This window comes from Lissotriton helveticus, chromosome 10 (assembly GCF_964261635.1).
Source record: "Lissotriton helveticus chromosome 10, aLisHel1.1, whole genome shotgun sequence".
NCBI lineage: Eukaryota > Metazoa > Chordata > Amphibia > Caudata > Salamandridae > Lissotriton > Lissotriton helveticus.
In genome coordinates, this window is record NC_136071.1 from 685,960,013 (window position 1) to 685,979,754 (window position 19,742).

General features: G+C 51.7%; 1 protein-coding gene across 15 annotated transcripts in view; it reads right to left on the reverse strand.

Moving 5' to 3' along the window:
- The window catches only part of KMT2C (lysine methyltransferase 2C), a 1,799,940-nt gene that overhangs the window by 1,234,307 nt on the left and 545,891 nt on the right, over positions 1-19,742 (reverse strand). The gene's annotated exons all lie outside the window — the stretch shown is intronic.

Genomic DNA, 19,742 nt, shown 5'->3' on the forward strand with positions numbered 1-19,742 from the left:
TTCAGACACTCTGTTCATCACCACCCCCTTTTCTGAATCGAATTCATATCTATAGCATAGAATACATAGCAGTCCCTCCATTAACGGCGGCCGCCTGTGCCAGCTGCAGAAGTCTGAAAAAGTGTTTTAAGAACAGCCTGCCCTACAACTGCCTGCTGCTTGGAGTGCACATCTACACAGTAATGTTTAGTAAATGTGTGTGGTGTAGACCATGTGGCTGCTCTACAAATATCTTCCAAAGGGATATTACCAAGGAAAGCCATAGAGGCCCCCAACTTGCGAGTGGAGTGGGCTCTGGGATGGACCGTCAAAGTGCGCTTAGCCTTGTGATAGCAAATCTGAATGCACTTAACGATCCACCAGGCTATACCTGCTTTGGAAATGGGGTTGCCTTTGTGCTGGGCTGAAAAGGCAACAAAGTTGTTGTCTTTTGCTAAAGTCCTTGGTCCTATCGATGTAGTACATCAAAGCTCGTTTGACATCAAGAGTGTGGAGCATTCTTTCGGCCACTGTCTCTGGGTTTTGAAATAACGCTGGCAGTTCAATAGTCTGATTGACATGGAACTGCGAAACCACTTTAGGAAGAAATTTAGGGTTAGTGCGCAGCACCACCCTGTTCGAGTGAATCTGTATGAATGGCTCTTGTACAGTGAGCGCCTGCAGCTCACGAACACGTCGTAGAGACGTAATAGCAATGAGAAAAGCCACTTTCCACGTTAAGAACTGAATCTCACATGAATGTAGAGGCTCAAAAGGTGGGCCCATCAACCTGGTGAGGACCACATTGAGGTTCCATACAGGAGCTGGCGGGGTCCTGGGAGGGATGACCCGCTTCAGCCCTTCTAGGAAGGCTTTAATGGCAGGCACCCCGAAAACGGAGAGATGCTGCCTGTTTTGGAGATAAGCCGCTATGGCGGATAAGTGTATCCGAATGGAAGCATATGCAAGATTGCATTTGTAAAGATGCAACACATAACATATGATGTTGGGAATGGATGCATCAAGCGGGTTGATGTGGCGTTCAGTACAGTAAATGACAAACCGCTTCCATTTTGCTGCATAGCAGGCTCTAGTGGTGGGCTTTCTCGCCTCCCGAATGATATCCATGCATTCAGGAGGCAAGTCAAGGTAGCCAAACTCTAAGACCTTAGGAGCCAGATCGCCAGATTGAGCTGTTGCGGACCTGGATGCTGAATGTCGCCACGGTTCTGCGTCAAAAGCCTGGGTGTAAGGTGCAGCCGTTGAGGCGGTACCACGGAGAGTTCTAGAAACGTGGTGTACCATGGCTGGCGTGCCCACGTTGGAGCAACCAGGATGAGTGCCATCGAGTGTTGCAGCAGCTTTCTTGCCACCAGCGGTATGAGAGGTGCTGGGGGAAAAGCGTACGCAAATCTGCCTGACCAGTTCATCCATATCGCATTGCCCTGCGACAGTGGGTGAGGGAACCTGGCGGCAAAGCTTTGGCATTTTGCGTTTTCCCTTGTGGCGAACAGGTCTATCTTTGGATGACCCCACTGCTGGAAGTACGGGTGGAGTACTGATGGATGTATCTCCCACTCGTGCATTTGGTGGCTGTACCTGCTGAGCAGGTCCGCCATCTGATTGTCCTGGCCTGGGAGGTGTTCCGCCATGAGGAAGATGTTCCTCTGAATGGCCCACTTCCACATGCTCTGAGCCAGATGAGACAACAGTGGAGAGTGTGTACCTCCCTGCTTTTGGATGTAGTACATGGCCGTCATGTTGTCCGTCCGGATCAACACGACCTTGTTGCACAGATGTACTTTGAATGCCTTCAGCGCCATGAAGATTGCCATCAGTTCTAGGTAGTTGATGTGCATCTTCCTTTGCTGCGTGGTCCATAGTCCCTGCACCGTGTAGTGGAGTACATGAGCTCCCCATCCCTGGAGAGATGCGTCCGTCGTCAGGATAATCTGTGGCACAGGCTCCTGGAACGGTCGGCCCTTGCAAAGGTTGTGTGGATTTCACCAATGCAGAGAGTTGTATGCCCGACCGGTCACCACCACTAGGTCCTTCAACTGTCCCTGAGCCTGAGTCCACTGATGCGCCAAGCATTCTTGGAGCGGACCCATATGTAACCTCGCGTGCGGGACTATGAAGATGCAGGAGGCCATCATGCCTATCAACTGCATGAACACTCTCGCAGGAAGCGAGTGTAGCGGTCTGAACTTTTGGATTAGCGACTGGATGTTGTTGATCCTCACTGAAGTTGGCTGAGCCGTGGCCGCCAGGGTATATATCGTCGCGCCCAGATACTGCCGCACATGGGCCGGCTGAAGGTGCGACTTTGGATAGTTTAGTGAGAATCCCAGACCATGAAGAAGGTGAATGGTGTGGGACATGTCGGCGGCGCACTGCAGGGCTGACTTTGCCTGAACCAGCCAGTCGTCCAGATAAGGGTAGACATGTACGTTCTGTCTCCTGAGGTGCGCTGCCACTGTCGCCAGACATTTGCTGAACACTCTGGGGGCTGTGGTCACTCCGAAAGGAAGGACCTTGAATTGATAATGCCGATTCTGAATGGTGAATCTGAGGTATTTCTTGTGTGATGGATGGACTGGAATGTGGAAGTAAGCATCCTTGAGGTCCAAGGTTGCGAGGAAGTCTCCCTGATTGAGTAACGGAAGAACTTGCTGCAGCGTTAGCATGTGGAAGTGTTCTGAGAGAATGTACTGGTTTAGGGGCCTGAGGTCCAGAATAGGCCTGAGGGACCCGTCCGTCTTCGGGATTAAGAAGTACAGGGAGTACACTCCTGTGCCTTCTTCCTCCACTGGCACGAGCTCTATAGCGCCTTTTTGCAGCATGACAAGAACTTCCTGCTGCAATAAGTGCAAATGCTCTGTGGACATAGGACGGTGTTTTGGTGGTATGCTGGGTGGAGTGGATGTGAGCTCCAAACAATAACCGAACTGTATAAGTTTCCTGACCCACCTGTCTGTGGTGATGGAGTTCCAGACTGGCAGGAACTGCTGGAGTCTCCCCCCCCCCCCCCCCGACAGGTGTGGAATGGTCGGGGGCAGTGACAAGGCGTCACTGTTTGTTGGAGGCGGAGGAACGGGAGTTGTTGTTGCCCCTGCCTCTGCCCTTGGCGCTGTTGCCCCGATAACCTCCTCTACTTTGCTTGAAGTAAGAGGATTGCGCCCCACCTTTATTGAATTGTGTTTGCTGGGACATTTGGCCTCTGGAAACACCTCTATTGCCTGAGCGACGAAAAGTGCTCCCCCTAAACTGTTGGGACTGGAGAGCTCCCATGGACTTAGCAGTCTCGGTATCCTTCTTTATTTTTTCCAAGGTGGTATCCACCTCAGGACCAAATAATCTGTCAGGGTTTACCGGCTGGTTGAGGATGGTAGTTTGGATCTCAGGCTTAAACCCGGAGATTCTGAGCCATGCCTGACGTCTCAACATCACACTGGTGTTAATTGCCCTGGCTGCAGTGTCCGCAACGTCTAGTGCACACTTAATGGAAGCGTTGGAGATGAGCTTCCCTTCCTGGATAAGCATCTCCGCAGCCTCTTTATATTGGTCTGGGAGATGTTGCAACAGGGTCTCTAGTGTGTCGTAGTGTGCCCTGTTGTACCGAGTCAAGAGTGCCTGCGTGTTAGAAATACGCCAGATATTGGCCGCCTGAGCTGCAACTCTTTCCTGATGCCTCCAGCACTTTGGATTCTTTGTCCGGGGGAGGAGCTTCACCAGTGGTCTGCGAATTCGCCCTTTTGCGGGCATTAGAAACGACCAGGGAGTCCAATGGCAACTGGCCCTTGATGTAGGTTGGATCGCCAGGTGCCGGTCGGTATTTTTTTTCCAATTCTAGGGTTGACTACCCTTGACCGCGTGGGTTCCTTAAAGATGTCCGCAGCATGTTTCAGGACCCCCTTTAGCATCGGGAGAGTCTTCACAGTTTTTTCAGCTGTCGAAAAAGTGTCAAAGAGGAAGTCCACCTCCACAGGGTCAGCATGCAGCTCAACGTCGTGGTTATTTGCCGCCTTCTCGATCAAGGCATTGAATGCCGCAGAATCCTCAGTGGGAGAGGTCTTGACGTTGTAGACCTGAGGGTCAAGGGCGGGTTGCTGATCCCCATGGTCTCCTGCCTCTACCCATGAGTCCTGTTGTTCATCAGGATCTGTGTTGGCAGGAAAGTTGTATTCCTCGTCCTCATCCCCAGCATCCTCCACCTCCGAATAAGTTGGCGAGGGTGTGGCAATTCTTGGAGTCCGAGGAGCCAGTGGTTCGACCAAGACCGGTGAATCCGAAGCAGGCTTTTTGCGCTTTAGAGTAATTGTGTATGACTCCAAAGGCTTCTCCGCCGTAATCTTCCTTATGTAAAGCGTAAGCTTCCCGGTGTCGGCATCGATGAAACGCTCCGACTGCTCCTCTACCAATGGTGGTCGATGCTTCAAGCCCCCAGCCGGGTGAGAAGGCTTCGACCCCGCAGAACCCTGCAAGTTCGCTTCGGGCACCGACCGTGGTGCCACCTTTGGCAGCAACGTGAAGAGGATTGGCGTCGATGACTTTGACGTGGGGACTGACTGCTTCGGGGCGGAAGGTGTCTTGGGGTCTTCCGCCGAATCCTTGTCCCTGATATGTTTCAGGGAGTCCGAGACCTGCTCCGTAAAGGAAGCGGACGGCTTCGTCGACACGACAGGCGATCTCGGTCCACCAACGTGTGAAGACTCGAGCGTCGATGACTTGGGCTGTTCCGGCCGAGGCTTAGGAGCATCCTTCTTAGGCGTGCTACGCCCCCCTTCCGCGGCAGCAGACGTCGACGCCGACTGTATCGGGTCGGCGGCCTGGGTAACCGTTTTTGGGGCCCCAGTCTTCGGCTCGACGCCCTTGCTGGTCTTCAGCTCGACACCCTTCTTGGACTTCGGCTCGGCGCCCGTGCTTGGCTCCGGCTCGACGCCCTTCTTGGACTTTGGCTCGACGCCCGTGCTTGGCTCCGGCTCGACGCCCTTCTTGGACTTCGGCTCGACGCCCTTGCTTGACTCTGGCTCGACGCCCTTCTTGGACTTCTGCTCGACACCCTTGGCCAACTTTGGCTGGACGCTCGTGCCCGACTTCACCGGGTCGACAGCTTTCTTCGGCCTGGGTTGTCCCGACACCTCGGAAGACTAGGGTGTCGACAGGGTAGCAGACGTCTTCGGTTTCGATGGCGTTTCAACCACTTTCGGTTGTGTCGACACCGAAGGTTTCACTTTCGGTTTCGACAATGGCGGCTCCGCCGAAGTGTCCGTAGCCGGGCCTGGAGGCGGGGCCGTGGATCCTGGTAGAAGGTCTTGGGTAAGGCCGAGTGGCGATCCCTCGACCTGAGCCTTTGTAATTGTTCGAACGGGGCATAGCTCTTCCTCTGAGCTATCTTCCATGGCCCCATAGGCCTCATTGTCGTCTCCTACCTCGTCGACGACTTCTTCTTCTACGTCTAGGCCTTCGACATCCACTTGATAGTCGTAGTCTATTTCCTCCGCTGGAGGTGAAATCTGCATCCTCGCTGTGGAAGATGTCCACCGGTGCCGGGGCCGACTGCCGGGCCTCCATGCGCGCCACGCACCGAAGCCGAATCGTCTTCTTTGAACGAAACCGTGAACAAGCCATACAGTTGGCTTCATCGTGGTCCGGCGACAGGCACTTGTTGCACACCGGGTGGACGTCGATGTGTGGGTACTTCGATCCGCACACGGGACACTTCTTGAACGGGCTCCGTTCCATGTTGTGCCGTCAAAGGTCTTGCTGCGTTGACTGGACCTCGATCACCGAAGAGTCACGCGACTCCCTGGATGTCCAACTCGGGAAGCGAGTCGGAACAGAACTGGGCACCGAACGCAAACAATACCGACGGTTCAAAAAAGGCCGTTTGGCCTCGAAAAAGTTTATGTTGATTCCGAACTGGAGATAACGAAATTACATCCGAACCCAATGGCGGAAAAAAACAATCTGAGGATGGAGTCGATGCCCATGCACACTGTAGTCCAGGGGAGGAGCCACCTATCTCGTGATACTTCGAAGACTCTTTCAGGACAACAATGTGCAATCATCCGGACCCAACACTAGGCGGCGATCTATGCTATAGATATGAATTCAGCAGCCCACATGCCTCGAACTTTTCTATGTCTCTCTATTTAGGGTTCTTGTTGGCCCGCCTTAAAACAAGTGGCATACTATATCCCTATGAAACACCAAGGAGACTTATACTCTTTCATCCATATGCTTTTTCGGGAATCATTGCAACTATATGATCATCTGGCCAGAGCAATGGTTTTTGTAAATAGCCTCTTAATCCTTTTATGTCCGGGTGCATTCTATAGAATGAGGCCTTTTCCTTCCTTTTTTACGTTTATTCGGCCTACTCTAATGTTGCTACCTATGGGTGTTTGTTGAGCATGGATTGGTCACTTATTGACCCAATCACAGAAACAATAGGATTCGTCTCAAAAAACGAGGCCGTTGCTAACACTCAGAGCTCGGCCCCTATTGGCCGATTTACTATCCAATCAGAAAGCGTTTTCTGGCTCGTAGACAAATAGGAGGCAGAATTGGGTTTACTGGGACGCGTTTGTCGTCCATCATTGCGGGCGCTAAAAGCTTCCTTTCTGGTCCGCCCACATACCATATATGATCCTTTGGCCAGGACAATGTCTTTTGTAAACAGCCTCTATATCCTTTTAAGTCTGGGGGCATCTTACAGAGCGAAGCCTCTATCGTTTTTTCATTTATTCGGCAGACTCGAATGTTGTTGCATATGGGTGTTTGCTGGGCCTGGATGGGTCACTTATTGACCCAATCATAGAAACATTAGGATTTGTCTAAAAAAACGAGGCCGTTGCCAACATTCAGAGCTCGGCCCCCATTGGCCGATTTAATATGCAATCGGAAAGCGATTTCCAGCCCATAGACAAATAGTAGGCAGAATGAGGTTTACTGAGACGCGTTTGACGTCTTACATGACTACATCATTGCGGGCGCTACAAGCTTTCCTTTTGGTCCGCCCGCCTACCACGTATGGTTATTCATTATGACCGGCAATACACTGTTAAAGGAACGGCAGTGCTAGACCGGCGGTTCTCCCTACGGTCCGCATGCAACGTATTTATGCAGCTGTCCCTGTCTGTCAGGTTACCTTCCCCTCCGCTCAGAGGGGCTCGGAGGTACCGACGGACAGGTGAGTACAGCGGCGTTCCTCCAGGCTAAGTCCTTGCGGTTTGACTGATAAAACTTTTTACTTTATTTTACTTTATTGGATTTATTTATTTATTTTGAAAGTTTTATATAGCGAGAACAAGATCTTTGCAGATAACAGAGCGCTTTACAAAGGCATAAATGAGTGGTAGGGTGGGTACACGAGGAAGCATAGTTAGGAAGGTAAGGTAAGGTCAATGCAAGTAGTACAAATGAGAGGGAGCATGAACAATCAGGTAGGTCAATAATACAAGTAAAACACATGTGCAAAGGGATCAAACAAATAGTACAGATCGACGCAAAGTCTTAAAAGATCAAGAGTAGTAGTTCAAGTGTATTTAGCCATGAGGATAGCTTTAACTTCTTTCTTAAAAAGAAGAGTGGAGGAGATGAGCCTGGTTTCAGGAGGGAGTGAGTTCCAGATCCTAGGCGCCATTCCTGAGAAGGAGCGTTTGTAAGTTTTTTCCTTCCGGAATCTTCGAGGCTTCAGCAGAAGATTGTTTGTACTTCTGGTGGTTCTGGACCCGCCGGAAATTGTCAACTTCTGAGTGAGGTAGCCGGGTGATTTCAAGTGAATAGCCTTGTGCGTCATGCAGGCAATTTTCAGATGTATTTTGGCTTCAAAAGGCAGCCAGTTCAGGGATTTAAAGTCAGGGGAGATATGTGAGTGTTTTTTAGATCCAGTGATGAGTCTCGCTGCCACGTTTAGTGAAGCTCTTAGGGGTGCAGTTGTAGTTAGGGGGAGACCGCAGAGGGCGATGCTGCCGTAGTCTATGCGAGGGATGACTAGTGCTTCTACTGCAGTTTGGAAGTCCTTGGCTGGAAGGAAGGGTTTAAGTTTCCTCAAGGTATTTATTTGGAAGTTCGCTCCCTTAGTTGCCTTGCTGATATGCTGCTGCATGTTGAGATTGGCGTCAAGTGTTATGCCTAAAGATTTTGCTGAATCCACGATGGTCGGTTGGGCATTGAGTGCATTAGGTGCTTAAGCCAGGTTTGAGTGGTAGAGATTTTCGCGGGAGGTGAGATCAGAAGGAACTCAGTTTTCATAGCATTGAGTTTGAGGTGGTTATCGGCCAGCCAGGATTGGGTGCTTCTGATCGTTGAGTTCAGACGCATAATGTCTTTGGGGGATTGTAGTTTGAGATATAGTTGAGTGTCATCGGCGTACATGTGAAAGTGTACATTGGATGCTTGTAGCAAGGTGGTGAGAGGTTCCATAACTAGGTTGAACAAGGTAGGGGATAGGCAGGATCCTTGGGGGACACCTAACGATACAGGTGTTGGAGCGGACATCGAGTTGTTGCTCTTGAATTTTTGAGATCGGTTGTGTAGAAAGGATGTGAACCACTGAAGAACAGTCCCAGAGAGACCCATTCTTGTGTTTAGGAGTTCGAGTAAGTTCTCATGTTTAACAGAGTCGAATGCTGAAGAGAGATCAAGAAGGATGAGGAGGCAGGTATCATTTTGATCTAAAATTTGGAGGGCGTCGTCAATTATGTGAGTCATAGCAGTTTCGGTACTGTGCCCTGCTCGGAAGCATGATTGATGAGGGTTGAGGAGAACAAACTGTTCTATGTGCTTTGTCAGTTGTAGTTGAACGCATTTTTCCAACAATTTGGCGAGAGTGGGAATGTTGGTAATCGGACGGTAATTGTTTAGATCAGTGGGGTCGGCTGTTGGTTTCTTTAGTAAAGGTGTAACTTGTCCAACTTTGAGGGAGTCAGGGATGGTTCCTTGTTGAAGTGAGCTATTGATAATTTTAGTCCAGAGTGGGAGGAGCAAAGGGGTGAAGTCTTTTACAGCGTTAGCAGGAAGTGGGTCAGTGAGGTGATTGGACGGTTTCAGGGTGCTGAGTAGTCTGTCAATTTCTTCTTCAGAGTAAGTGCCAAAGGATGACCATGTTGCATTGTTTTTTGGTTCATTGGGTGTTATGTGGTGGGGTTTGGAGTAAAGGCTTGCGTCAGTGAGGAGATCGCTCCTTATGTTGTCAGTTTTTTGGTTTCTACATCAATGTATTGCATTCTTCTAATAATTTAGATACTTGCATAAGGGTTTAACGAGTGCTTTTTTGGTGTTGAAAGATCTTGAATTCTGGGTCTTTCTTGAACCTATTAATTGTTGTTCAACTATATACTCGGTTTACCAACTATGCACTCCCTTGATTGTACCAACCAATACATAACAGCTGGGGGACTATGATGTTGTAAAGAGTGCATCGCACTTTTTGGATCATTACCCTTAATACATAACAAACTACTACAGGTGCAGGTGCCATTTTATCATTCGGCAATCATATACATATTACTGCTTTCTAAATATATTTCCTTTTTCAACATATTTCATCATCAGCTTGCCAGGTTAGCTGAGTACCGTTGTCCTTTCCATGCCCATTGCTTCACACCAAGGGTTTTACAAATGGAACAAATACCAGAGAAGTAATTCCATAGGTATTTTTCTTTTTATTTCTTTAGAGCGGGGCCTCATTACCTGAGCGAGCGCCAGGCGAGGTGAGGCCACTCCCAAGCAAATTTTGGGTGAGTGATTACTCAATTAAAAACAATAAATGAGCAATGTCTTGTTGGATGTTATATGTCTGTTTGCAAATTGTAACTTTCTACTGTTGTTTTGTGTGCTTGTATACACTGTTCTTTTTATTCTAGGAGAGGTGATTCGACATCCATGACTCATGAAGCTACCACTCACTAAATCTGTCAGATGGTAGGCTATTTATGCATGGTATGTAACTCTCAATACACACTTTTTTTGGTTACACCTTTTTGGTTATAGTTGCAGTAGTGTTATTATCGTAGGTCCTGAAGAAAGGCAAACACGGCTGAAACATGTCGACCAGTTAACTTACCCCCTGGATAGAAGTATTTGTTGAAACTCTATCCACAATCTGTTTTTTAACCTTGTCATCATGGTGACCACCAGAATAAAAGTTACCCTTTGGCACAATTTTAGTCAATTTTAACACACTAGTTTTTCACTAGCACACATTTCTTGAGCACTGCAACCTTCTGCCCTCAGCTCTTTTCACCACTACTCTTTTGGCCTCCTTCTCATCACTGGTGGATCCGTTACTAGAACCTACTCACAATATCAATAGTGAGCAATCTAGTGGATACCAACTCAGATTCAAAAAATCTCAGATGATGAAGTTCTGCCACTGGGTGGGCTGATGGGTATTCTTTTCCTTTCTTCTTCTCTTACTACCTTTCAGTTTATACACACACATTTAGGAGAAAGCAGACACTTTCGAGTCCACCCAGACCAGTAGCACCCCTTGTGTGTTGGCTAAATAACCCATAAAAAGAGCTGCAGTGCTTTCCCTCTTTGAAAATGCTGATAGTGACATTTGCCTCCTCCAGGAAACGCATCTGCTCTCCAAAGATATTATGCGAATGCGCGATAGGCGATTTCCGCATCAGGTTTGGTCTGCTGGACCGTCCCAAAAAAATAGGGTGGCTATCTTACTGGGAGCCCTCTGCCCGAGCAAGATAATATAGACTGTGGCAGAAATAAAAGGGCGACTGTTGGCCATAAGGGTACAATGGGGGTAGACACACCTTACTATTGGGTTGCTTTACGCCCCAATGAGAAACAGGGACCCTTCCTTCTCTCAGCCTTGCAGAGGTTTGCTCTACCCCGGATGCTGCGATTCTGGATGGGGGAGATTTGAATCTCGTGATGAATGCAGGGCTGGATAGGTCGAGGCAGCGGATGCACCAAGCTGGGGCTATGCAGAGAAAAACTCACTGAGTTAGAGAGGGTGGTAGGAGAGCTAGAGGCAATCCATAAGCGCATAGGGGCTCTGACAGTGTGGCGAGAGCTAGAGAATCGCAGACGTATGCTAAAACATTTAGATCAGGAAAGAGCGGAACATGCTTTTCTGAGGCTGTGATACAAATTTTACCTTAGCAGTGTTAAGTGCGGGAAGCTGATGGCCCATAGGTTGCAGGCTAAGACGCAGACGTCCTTAATTCAGGTGGTGCGGGATCACTCCGGAGTAGAACAGTGTGCCGATGAGCAGATTGTGGATGCCTTCTGTAGTTTTTATAATCTTCTTTACATAGAGCAAGACCCGCCACTGCAAGACCCAAACGCATATCTGAGCACGTGTGGGATAACACGTCTTCCCAGAGCAGTGTCAGAGGAACGTGATTCGGAAAATCCGCATCGAGGAAGTGATTTTGGCCATCTCTAGACTGAAATTGGCCAAATCGCTGGGTCCGGATGGATTCCGGCCTCATTTTATAAAACATTTTGTGCGGAGCTGGTTCCCTTATTAACCAGACTGCTTAATTCCTTTCTTAAAACGGGGGAAGAGCCGCCTTCTATGTCTGAAGCAGCGATCCCCGTTATTTTGCAACCTGGTAAAAACACACGGGAACGCAGGTTCTACAGACCTATTTCGTTTCTCAACATTGATGCGAAGCTCTTTACAGGAATTTTAGTGGCATGCCTCAATCCCCGTATAAAAGGGGGTGGTGATGGACGGAGCATCTGAACCAATCAAACACACACACCCCGTCAACAGATCTGGGTTTAATCCATCACCGTTCTTTAGCCCACTCGCCACCCCAGTTCAGACATGGCCATATGCAAATCAGTCTGACCCTGTGCCTCATGGGAACAGTCCAGCCCGAACTGCCAAGTCATGCCTTCACTGGACCGGAAACAAGCTTCCTAGGACCGGTGCACAAGTTACTGACCTTCGGTAACGATATATCTGTAAGAAACAGTAGTTAGTATTAGATTCCTTGCCTTGGAATACCCCCAGGCATCAGACTGGATCCGGAAACTTTTGCGTAGCAGTACCCTTGCGCGTCGGTAGGCGTCGTCTGCGGCTCCGCGCCCGTCGTCGGCGCCGGGATGACGTCGCCGGAGTACTTAGACGCCGCCCTCGCGCGCGGACGTCAGTTCTTATACACAGCTTTTCCGCGCCAGAAGACGCAGAGCCATGATAAAAAACCAACACTGGTGCCATAAAAACTAAGGGCCTGAAAGGGGATGACCTTAACCCTAGATATCGGTTCGCAGAACGGAGAGGATGGGTGGGGCGGTAAGGAATCTAATACTAACTACTGTTTCTTACAGATATAATGTTACCGAAGGTAAGTAACTTGTGCATCCGAAAGAAACAGGTTAGTATTAGATTACTTACCTTAGAATAGATACTCCGGCAATACCGACCCCGGTGGTGGGTCTGCAAACCAATAATCACACCAGAAAGTCCTGGAGAACGGAACGGCCGAATAAGCCATCTCTACGGACTTGGCTGTCCAGGCAGTAGAATCTTGCGATCGTGTGCAGCAAGGCCCACGTAGCTGCCTGACAGATGTCCTGCAAGGGGACTCCCCGGCCCAGGGCAGTAGTTGCCGCCGTGGCCCGTGTGGAATGGGCACGAAGCCCCACAGGAGGCTCCCTTCGAGAGTAACAAGCCTTGATGCACAAAAAGACCCATCGAGAAATGGTTCGTTTGTGCACCGCCCGTCCCTTCTTAGCACCCAAGTAACCAACGAAGAGTTGGTCAACCACCCGGAACTGGCGTGTGCGATCCAAATAGAATGAGAGCACAAGTTTTGGGTCCAGACGGTGGAGCCTCTCTTCCTCTTTCGAGGGATGCAGAGGCGGAAAGAAGGTGGGCAAAGGATGGACTGCCCGATGTGGAAGGCTGTGACTACCTTGGGCAGGAAAGAGGGTCGCGTCCGCAACAGAACTTTGTCCGGATGGACTGAAAGGAAAGGAGGCTTAGAGGAAAGGCCCTGGAGCTCACTCACTCTCCTGGCAGAGGTGATGGCAACCAGGAAAGCAGTCTTCAGAGTAAGGAGGCAAAGAAGACAGTTATGAAGTGGCTCAAAGGGAGCGCACATCAGAAAAGTGAGAACAAGGTTCAAGTCCCATTGAGGCATCACAAAAGGAACTGGAGGAAACATATGGGTGATGCCCTTCAAAAAACTATTTACAATTGGGGACTTGAACAAAGAGGGCTCAATAGGTAGCCTTAAGAAGGCGGAAATGGCCGAGAGGTAGCCCTTCAGAGTGCCCAGAGCAGAGCCCTGCTGGGCAAGAGAAAGAAGAAAGAGGAGAGCCTCTGAAAGAGGGGCAGAAAGGGGATCCACAGCCTTTGCTGTGCATCATGCCACAAACTTGTCCCACCTGCAGGCGTATACCGATTTTGTGGAGGGACGCCTGGCTGCCAGAATGACATTACAAACTTCAGGAGGCAAGTCAAATGGCCTCAACTGCCGCCGCTCAATCTCCACGCATGTAAGTGGAGACTGGACAGGTTCGGGTGGAGGACCGTCCCCTGCTGCTGCGACAGAAGGTCTTCCTGAAGGGGCAGATGAATCGGGGGATCGACAGACAGGCTGAGTAGCTCGGGATACCAGAACCTCCGTGCCCAGTCCGGAGCCACAAGGATAACTTGGGCCCGGTCGCGCCTGATCATCTTCAGCACTCTGGGCAGAAGTGGTATAGGCTGAAAGGCTTACAATAGACCGCAACTCCACTCATGACGAAAAGAGTCTCTGAGCGAGTGCCGCCTTGGAAATTCCAACGCGCAGAACTGATGACATTGCGCGTTCTCTTCTGTGGCGAATAGATCTAACCAAGGCTCTCCCCATTGCTGAAAGAGGCCTTGCGCCACGTCCGAGTTCAGACGCCATTCGTGATCCATCATGCACCGACAGCTGAGTTCGTCCACCCTGGCGTTCAGGGAACCTGCCAGGCGTTGAACCACGAGGGTCACGCCCTGATGTTCCAGACACTGCCAGAGGCTCAGAGCCTCCTGGCATAGGGTCCACGACCCCACCCCGCCCTGTTTGTTGCAGTACCACATGGCGGTGGTGTTGTTCGTGAATAACTGCACTACACTCCCCCGGACAGAGGGAAGGAATGCCTTCAGTGCAAGTCGGGTCGCCCACAGCTCCAGAAGGTTGATATGGAGCTGGGACTCCGCCGGAGACCAGAGGCCTCTGATCTCCGCCTCTCCCATGTGGCCACCCCAGCCCTGGAGGGACGCGTCCACCACAACTACATGCTCCGGTTGGGGTAGGGAGAGGGATCTGCCGCTGACCCAATCGCGGTCCGTGAGCCACCACTGCAACTGTCTTGCAGTGCCCTCCGAGATCAAGACATGGTCGGACAAGTTGCCCTGATGCTGGGCCCACTGAAACTTCAGGTCCCACTGCAGAGCCTGCGTCCGCGACCTGGCGTGATGCACCAGAAGGATGCAGGAGGCCATCAGCCCCAGAAGCCGCAGCCTCAACTTGACCGAGACTCGGGATAAAGGTTGAAAGATCGGAATCAGAGCCTGAATATCCAAAACCCGCTGTTCGGGAGGATAAACTCAAAACTGCGCCGAGTCTAGTACCGCTCCGATGAAGAGGAGCTTCTGAGAGGGGCACAGGTGTGACTTCGGCACATTGATGGAGAACCCCAGCAGGTGCAGGAGGTCGGCCGTCGTCTGGAGGTGGCTGACGACTGTCTGGGGCGAGCCCGCCTTCAACAACCAGTCGTCGAGGTAGGGGAAGATTGAAACTCCTAACCTGCGCAGATGAGCTGCGACCACCGCCATCACTTTCGTGAACACCCGTGGGGCACTGAAAGTGCTTGTGGCCTACCGTGAACCGCAGGTAGCGCCGGTGGGCCGGCAGGAAGGGGATGTGGAAATAAGCGTCCTGCAAGTCCCACGCTACTATCCAGTCTCCTGGGTCCAGGGCAGCTAGGACCTGAGCCAGTGTCAGCATCTTGAACAACTCCTTCCGGAGGAAGCCGTTGATGTTCCGCAGGTCCAAGATAGGGCGTAGGCCCCCTTTGCCCTTCATGGGAACTAGAAAGTAGTGGGAGTAACAACCACACCCTACTTCTGGCCCAGGAACGCGCTCGATGGCCCGCTTGGCCAAGAGGGCCGCAACTTCCTCTCGCAGAAGATTCAAGTGATTCCCCCGACACGCGGTGGTACTGCGGTGGCATGGCTGGAGGGCTCGCCTTGAAGGGGAGGGAGTAGCCCCTTCGGACAATTTGCAGCACCCACCTGTCCGATGTGATGTCGCGCCAGTGGAGGAGGTGATGGGAACCCTGCCCCCCACTGGCGTCATGTGGGCCTGAAAGCTCGGACTAGGAGGGCTTTGAGGAGGATGTTGCGGGGGTGGATATGGACAGGCCGCGCCGTTGTCCCCGGGCACCGGCACGGCGGTTACCACGTCCGCCACCGCGCTGGATGTTAGTCTGTGGCCTGTGGCTGGTAGGAAGTGTGGGGGCGCCCCTTTCTTGGCCACGAAAGGGGCGAAAGGCAGCAGATTGCTGGCGCGGGCCGACAGGCCCAAGGACTTGGCTGTAGCCCTGGAGTCTTAAAGCGCTCAAGCGCACTGTCTGCCTTGTCGCCAAAGAGGCGACGGCCATCAAACGGCATGTCCATAAGGGTGTTCTGGACATCAGCCGAAAAGTTGGCGGACCTCAGCCAGGCATGGCGACGAATCGCCACCGTCGTTGCCATCGCTCTACCTAGCGAGTCCGTGGTATCCAGTCCACATCTGATAGAGTACCGCGCCGCATCTCGACCCTCCGCAACGTCTTGGGCGAGTTTAGTCCGGGCCTCCTCCGGACATTGTGGCAGCACGTCCGCGACTGTGTCCCACAGAGAGTGGGTATAACCGCCCAAGAGGCACGCGGTGTTAACGGACCACAACCCCAAACTCCGAGAGAACATATTTTTGCCATATTGCTCGTACCTCTTGGATTCCCGATCGGGGGGAGCCGTCGGGAATGCGGTCTGGGAGTTAGAGGGCTGTATGACCAGGCTCTCGGGGGTGGGGTGGGTGGACAGGAAGCAAGGGTCACCCAGAGCCGGGCGGTGGCGTCTGGCCCATCTGCAGGAGGACCTGTAGCGGACCAGGACCAGGTGCCCAGAAGAACATCAGACAAGGCCTCATTAAACGGCAACAGAGGCTCCGAAGAGCTTGCTTGCGGTTTAAGGACCTCAGTGAGGAGGTTAGTCCTCACGGCCACGACGGGGAGCTCAAGGGATAAGGCCTTGGCCGCCCGCGTCAACACCACACCAAAGGCTGCCCCCTCCTCCGTAGCCACAGTAGGAGGGGAGACAAAGCCAGTGTCTGGCGAGGTGTCCAGACCACTGGCGTCCCCTAGCTCACCTGCCCAGTCCAGATAAGGTTGGCACTCATGTGCCAGGGGGTCCTCAGACCCCTCCCAATCCGCCTCGCCACCCATCTCCTGGTATTCAGGGTCAAAAGATGGGGCCGGATCATAGAAGTAAAATCTCCCATCGGCTTCTAATGCGGCGTCGAGCACCGCCGCTCCCGTGCCGGAACCGGACCGAGGGGGGAAACTGGGGACAGCGTCGACTGGTCGGCGCCGGGGGCGACACCTTAGCAGCCGGCGCAGGCGAGGTCGTGAGGTCGACCGGCGACGACCCGGATCTGGCGGAGTCCTGCGGCGTCGGGACCGTAGTCGCCGACGGTGCCGGGGCCGTAGTCGCCGACGGTGCCGGGGCCGAAGCACCCGGCCCGCTTGGGCTCCCAGTCGGGGCCGGGGGGCCCGAAGGCACCGCGGAACCTGGCGGAGGAGTGAGCGACCGAGAGGAAGACGTCAATCTCCTCCGGCGTCGCGTTCTGCCCAAGGACCGGCCGGTATGGAGCAGGCCGCGACACCTGCGGCTCCGACGGAGCCGCGTGGGCGGTGTCACCCGAACCCCCGGCCACGTCGCGCGAACGTCTGGGGGAGTCGGAAGAGCGATGTCGCTTCTTTGACTTCTTGTGCCTCTTACCTGAGTACTTGGAGCTCGAGGAGTGGTGTCGATCCTCCGAGCCGTGATGACTCCGGCCCCGCAACCGGTCCCTCGACCTCCTTCCGGACCGGGACCTCAAATGGCGCGGGCCGACTGCCGGAGGTCGAGGCGCTTGCGGGACCGCTCCCGCCTAACCTTCGACGTCAAGGACCGGCAGTCGGGGCCCGACTTGTCATCATGGTCGGGCCCCAGGCAATGAAGACACCGGTTTAAACCTGGGCATCCCTACCGGCACCGTCGGAGTCGTTCGAGTTCGAAAAACAAGATCAAAAAGTTTAGTCAAAAAATGATTAAAGGGTACCAATGTTCCCGGATCGGCGCTTGCTGGCGCGGAAAAAATAGGAACTGAAGTCAGCGCGCGAGGGCGGCGTCTAAGCACTCCGGCGCCAACGACGCCGACGGACGTGGAGCCGCAGACGACGCCTACAGACGAGCAAGGGTACTGCTACGCAAAAGTTTCCGGATCCAGTCTGACGCCTGGGGGTAGTCTAAGGTAAGGAATCTAATACTAACCTGTTTCTTTCAGATTTCTGGCATTTCAGCCGTCTTCAGCCAAGCCCTGGACCGGAAACAAGCTTCCTAGGACCAGTTTCCAGCATTTCAGCCGTCTTCAGCCAGGCCCTGGACCGGAAACCATCACCACCCCCTTTTGTACCATTTTGTTTGCCATAAGTTGGCAGGGTATGCTCAGACGAGTCCCTTGTTCACTTTGCCACTTGATTCAAGCAAGCCTGGCTGAAGACAGCTGAAATGCCAGAAACCGGTCCTAGGAAGCTTATTTCCGGTCCAGGGAAGGCATGGCTTGGCAGTTTGGGCTGGACTGTTCCCATGAAGCACAGGGTCAGACTGATTTGCATATGGCCATGTCTGAACAGGGGTGGCAGAGTGGGCTAAAGAACGGTGATGGATTAAACCCAGATCTCTTTACTGGGTGTGAGTGTTTGATTGGTTCAGATGCTCCGTCCATCACCACCCCCTTTTGTATCAATCCCCGTATGGCCAAAATTATAGACCTAGATCAATAGTGTTTTACCCCCTCTAGGCAAGGGGGAGACAATGCCAAAAGGCTTTTACACCTCATCGATAGCATACAGCGGTCCCGAAAACAGGCCTTCCTCTTATCAATAGATGCCGAAAAGGCCTTTGATTGCGTGGATTGGGGCTATTTATTTGCAGTGCTGCGCAGCTATGGGCTCGGTGATAAATTCTTGCAATGGATCAGGTGCATATATCGTGCACCTAAGGCGTTCGTGCGGGTTAATGGGTGTAGGTCGGCATGTCGCTCAGTGTGGAGGGGAAGGGTCAAGATTATACGAAATCATGGGGCCCCCTTTTGCAATTACTCACGAAAGACCTGAGAGACGTGACATGCCCTAAATACCTACAGATCCTCAAGTTGCTTCCATTAGAGCCTCTTGGTCACATTCAAAAGTTGGTAGATTGAGTATAGACCCTTTAGCGAGTGCTGCTTGGTGATACAGGTTCACGGCGTAAGGTAGTACTGGTGCGGAGAGGGGGGGTGGGATAGGGGTTCGCGGGGGGATTTTTGTCTATGTTGTTTTCTCTTTGTTTTATTTTGGTTTCAGTTTGGTTGCCTCTAAATTGGAAGTCAACACAGATGTCCTACACTTTCACTTATTACGCGGCCGGCTTCCGGGTTGTGTGCCTCCAAGCTGTGTACTCATGCTCATTTTTTCCCCCTGCTGGCCTTGAGATGTAGGCAGGAAGCTGTGTTCATATATCATGATTTCCACACAATAAAAATGATTGATTCTAAAAATCTAATCTGCGTGCCTCATCATACCTTTGAGCATAGGGAGTGTGTGGCTCGACCTGTGTGTGGATCCTAAAGTCTCAAATAGAAAGTCTTTCGCTAAGAATTCTTTATGGAGCTCCACCCCATGGTATTGTACAGCCCTGGCAATGAGTTCTTGATAAGAGAAAAGGTGGAAACGGTTTGGCAGGGTAAAGGTCAGGGTCATTATCCGTTGGAGGATCAATTGTATAATCTGTCCATGGATCCGCTGGTACGTGTGTCTCCCTCATCAGTATTGTCTCCTCCATGGGGAGATCATGGAAAGTGATGAGGAGTAATATGTAAAGGATGTAAAATTGGGGAGGAGGGAGGAGGGAGGAGAAGGAAGTGATGGACGTGGATGAAAATGGCTGATACCAACATTTTTCTTTTTCAAAGGGATTTTAGAATGACTATTATCATGAGGAAGCTTGTGCTTGGATGGTGTCTTGGTCTGAACATATCCTGTGTTAGTATTAATATAGTGTTTCTTTTGCTTTGGATCTGGTTTCGATGGAACAATGTCTATATTCGGATCAAAAGGTTCAGACAGGGCTTCTTTGGTTTTCGGTACAGAAGATTTTGGAGCCAAGATGGAGTGACCGAAGGCTGTTTGCTGGTTTTCGGTGTCGAAGGTTTCGGCTTCAAAACTACTTTGTACTTGGAACTGGAAGGTTTCAGCTCCTAAGTGACTTTGGGCTGGCTGACTCGGTCCCAAGCCGGAAGGCTAGACAGTATGTTTCAGTGTCGAGCCATGAGGCAGAGTGTCAGAAACATCGTCTCGTTGCCGACCTTGGCCAGAAGGCAGAGGTGGTGCAAAAGCCTTAGATTTGTGAGGGATGGGTGGACGGAGCAAAGGGTTTTCTGTACTCACGTCACCTTGTCCCTGCAGCACATCGTCGACGTTTATCTCCAACTCTGAATCAGGGTCCGACACTTCGAAGG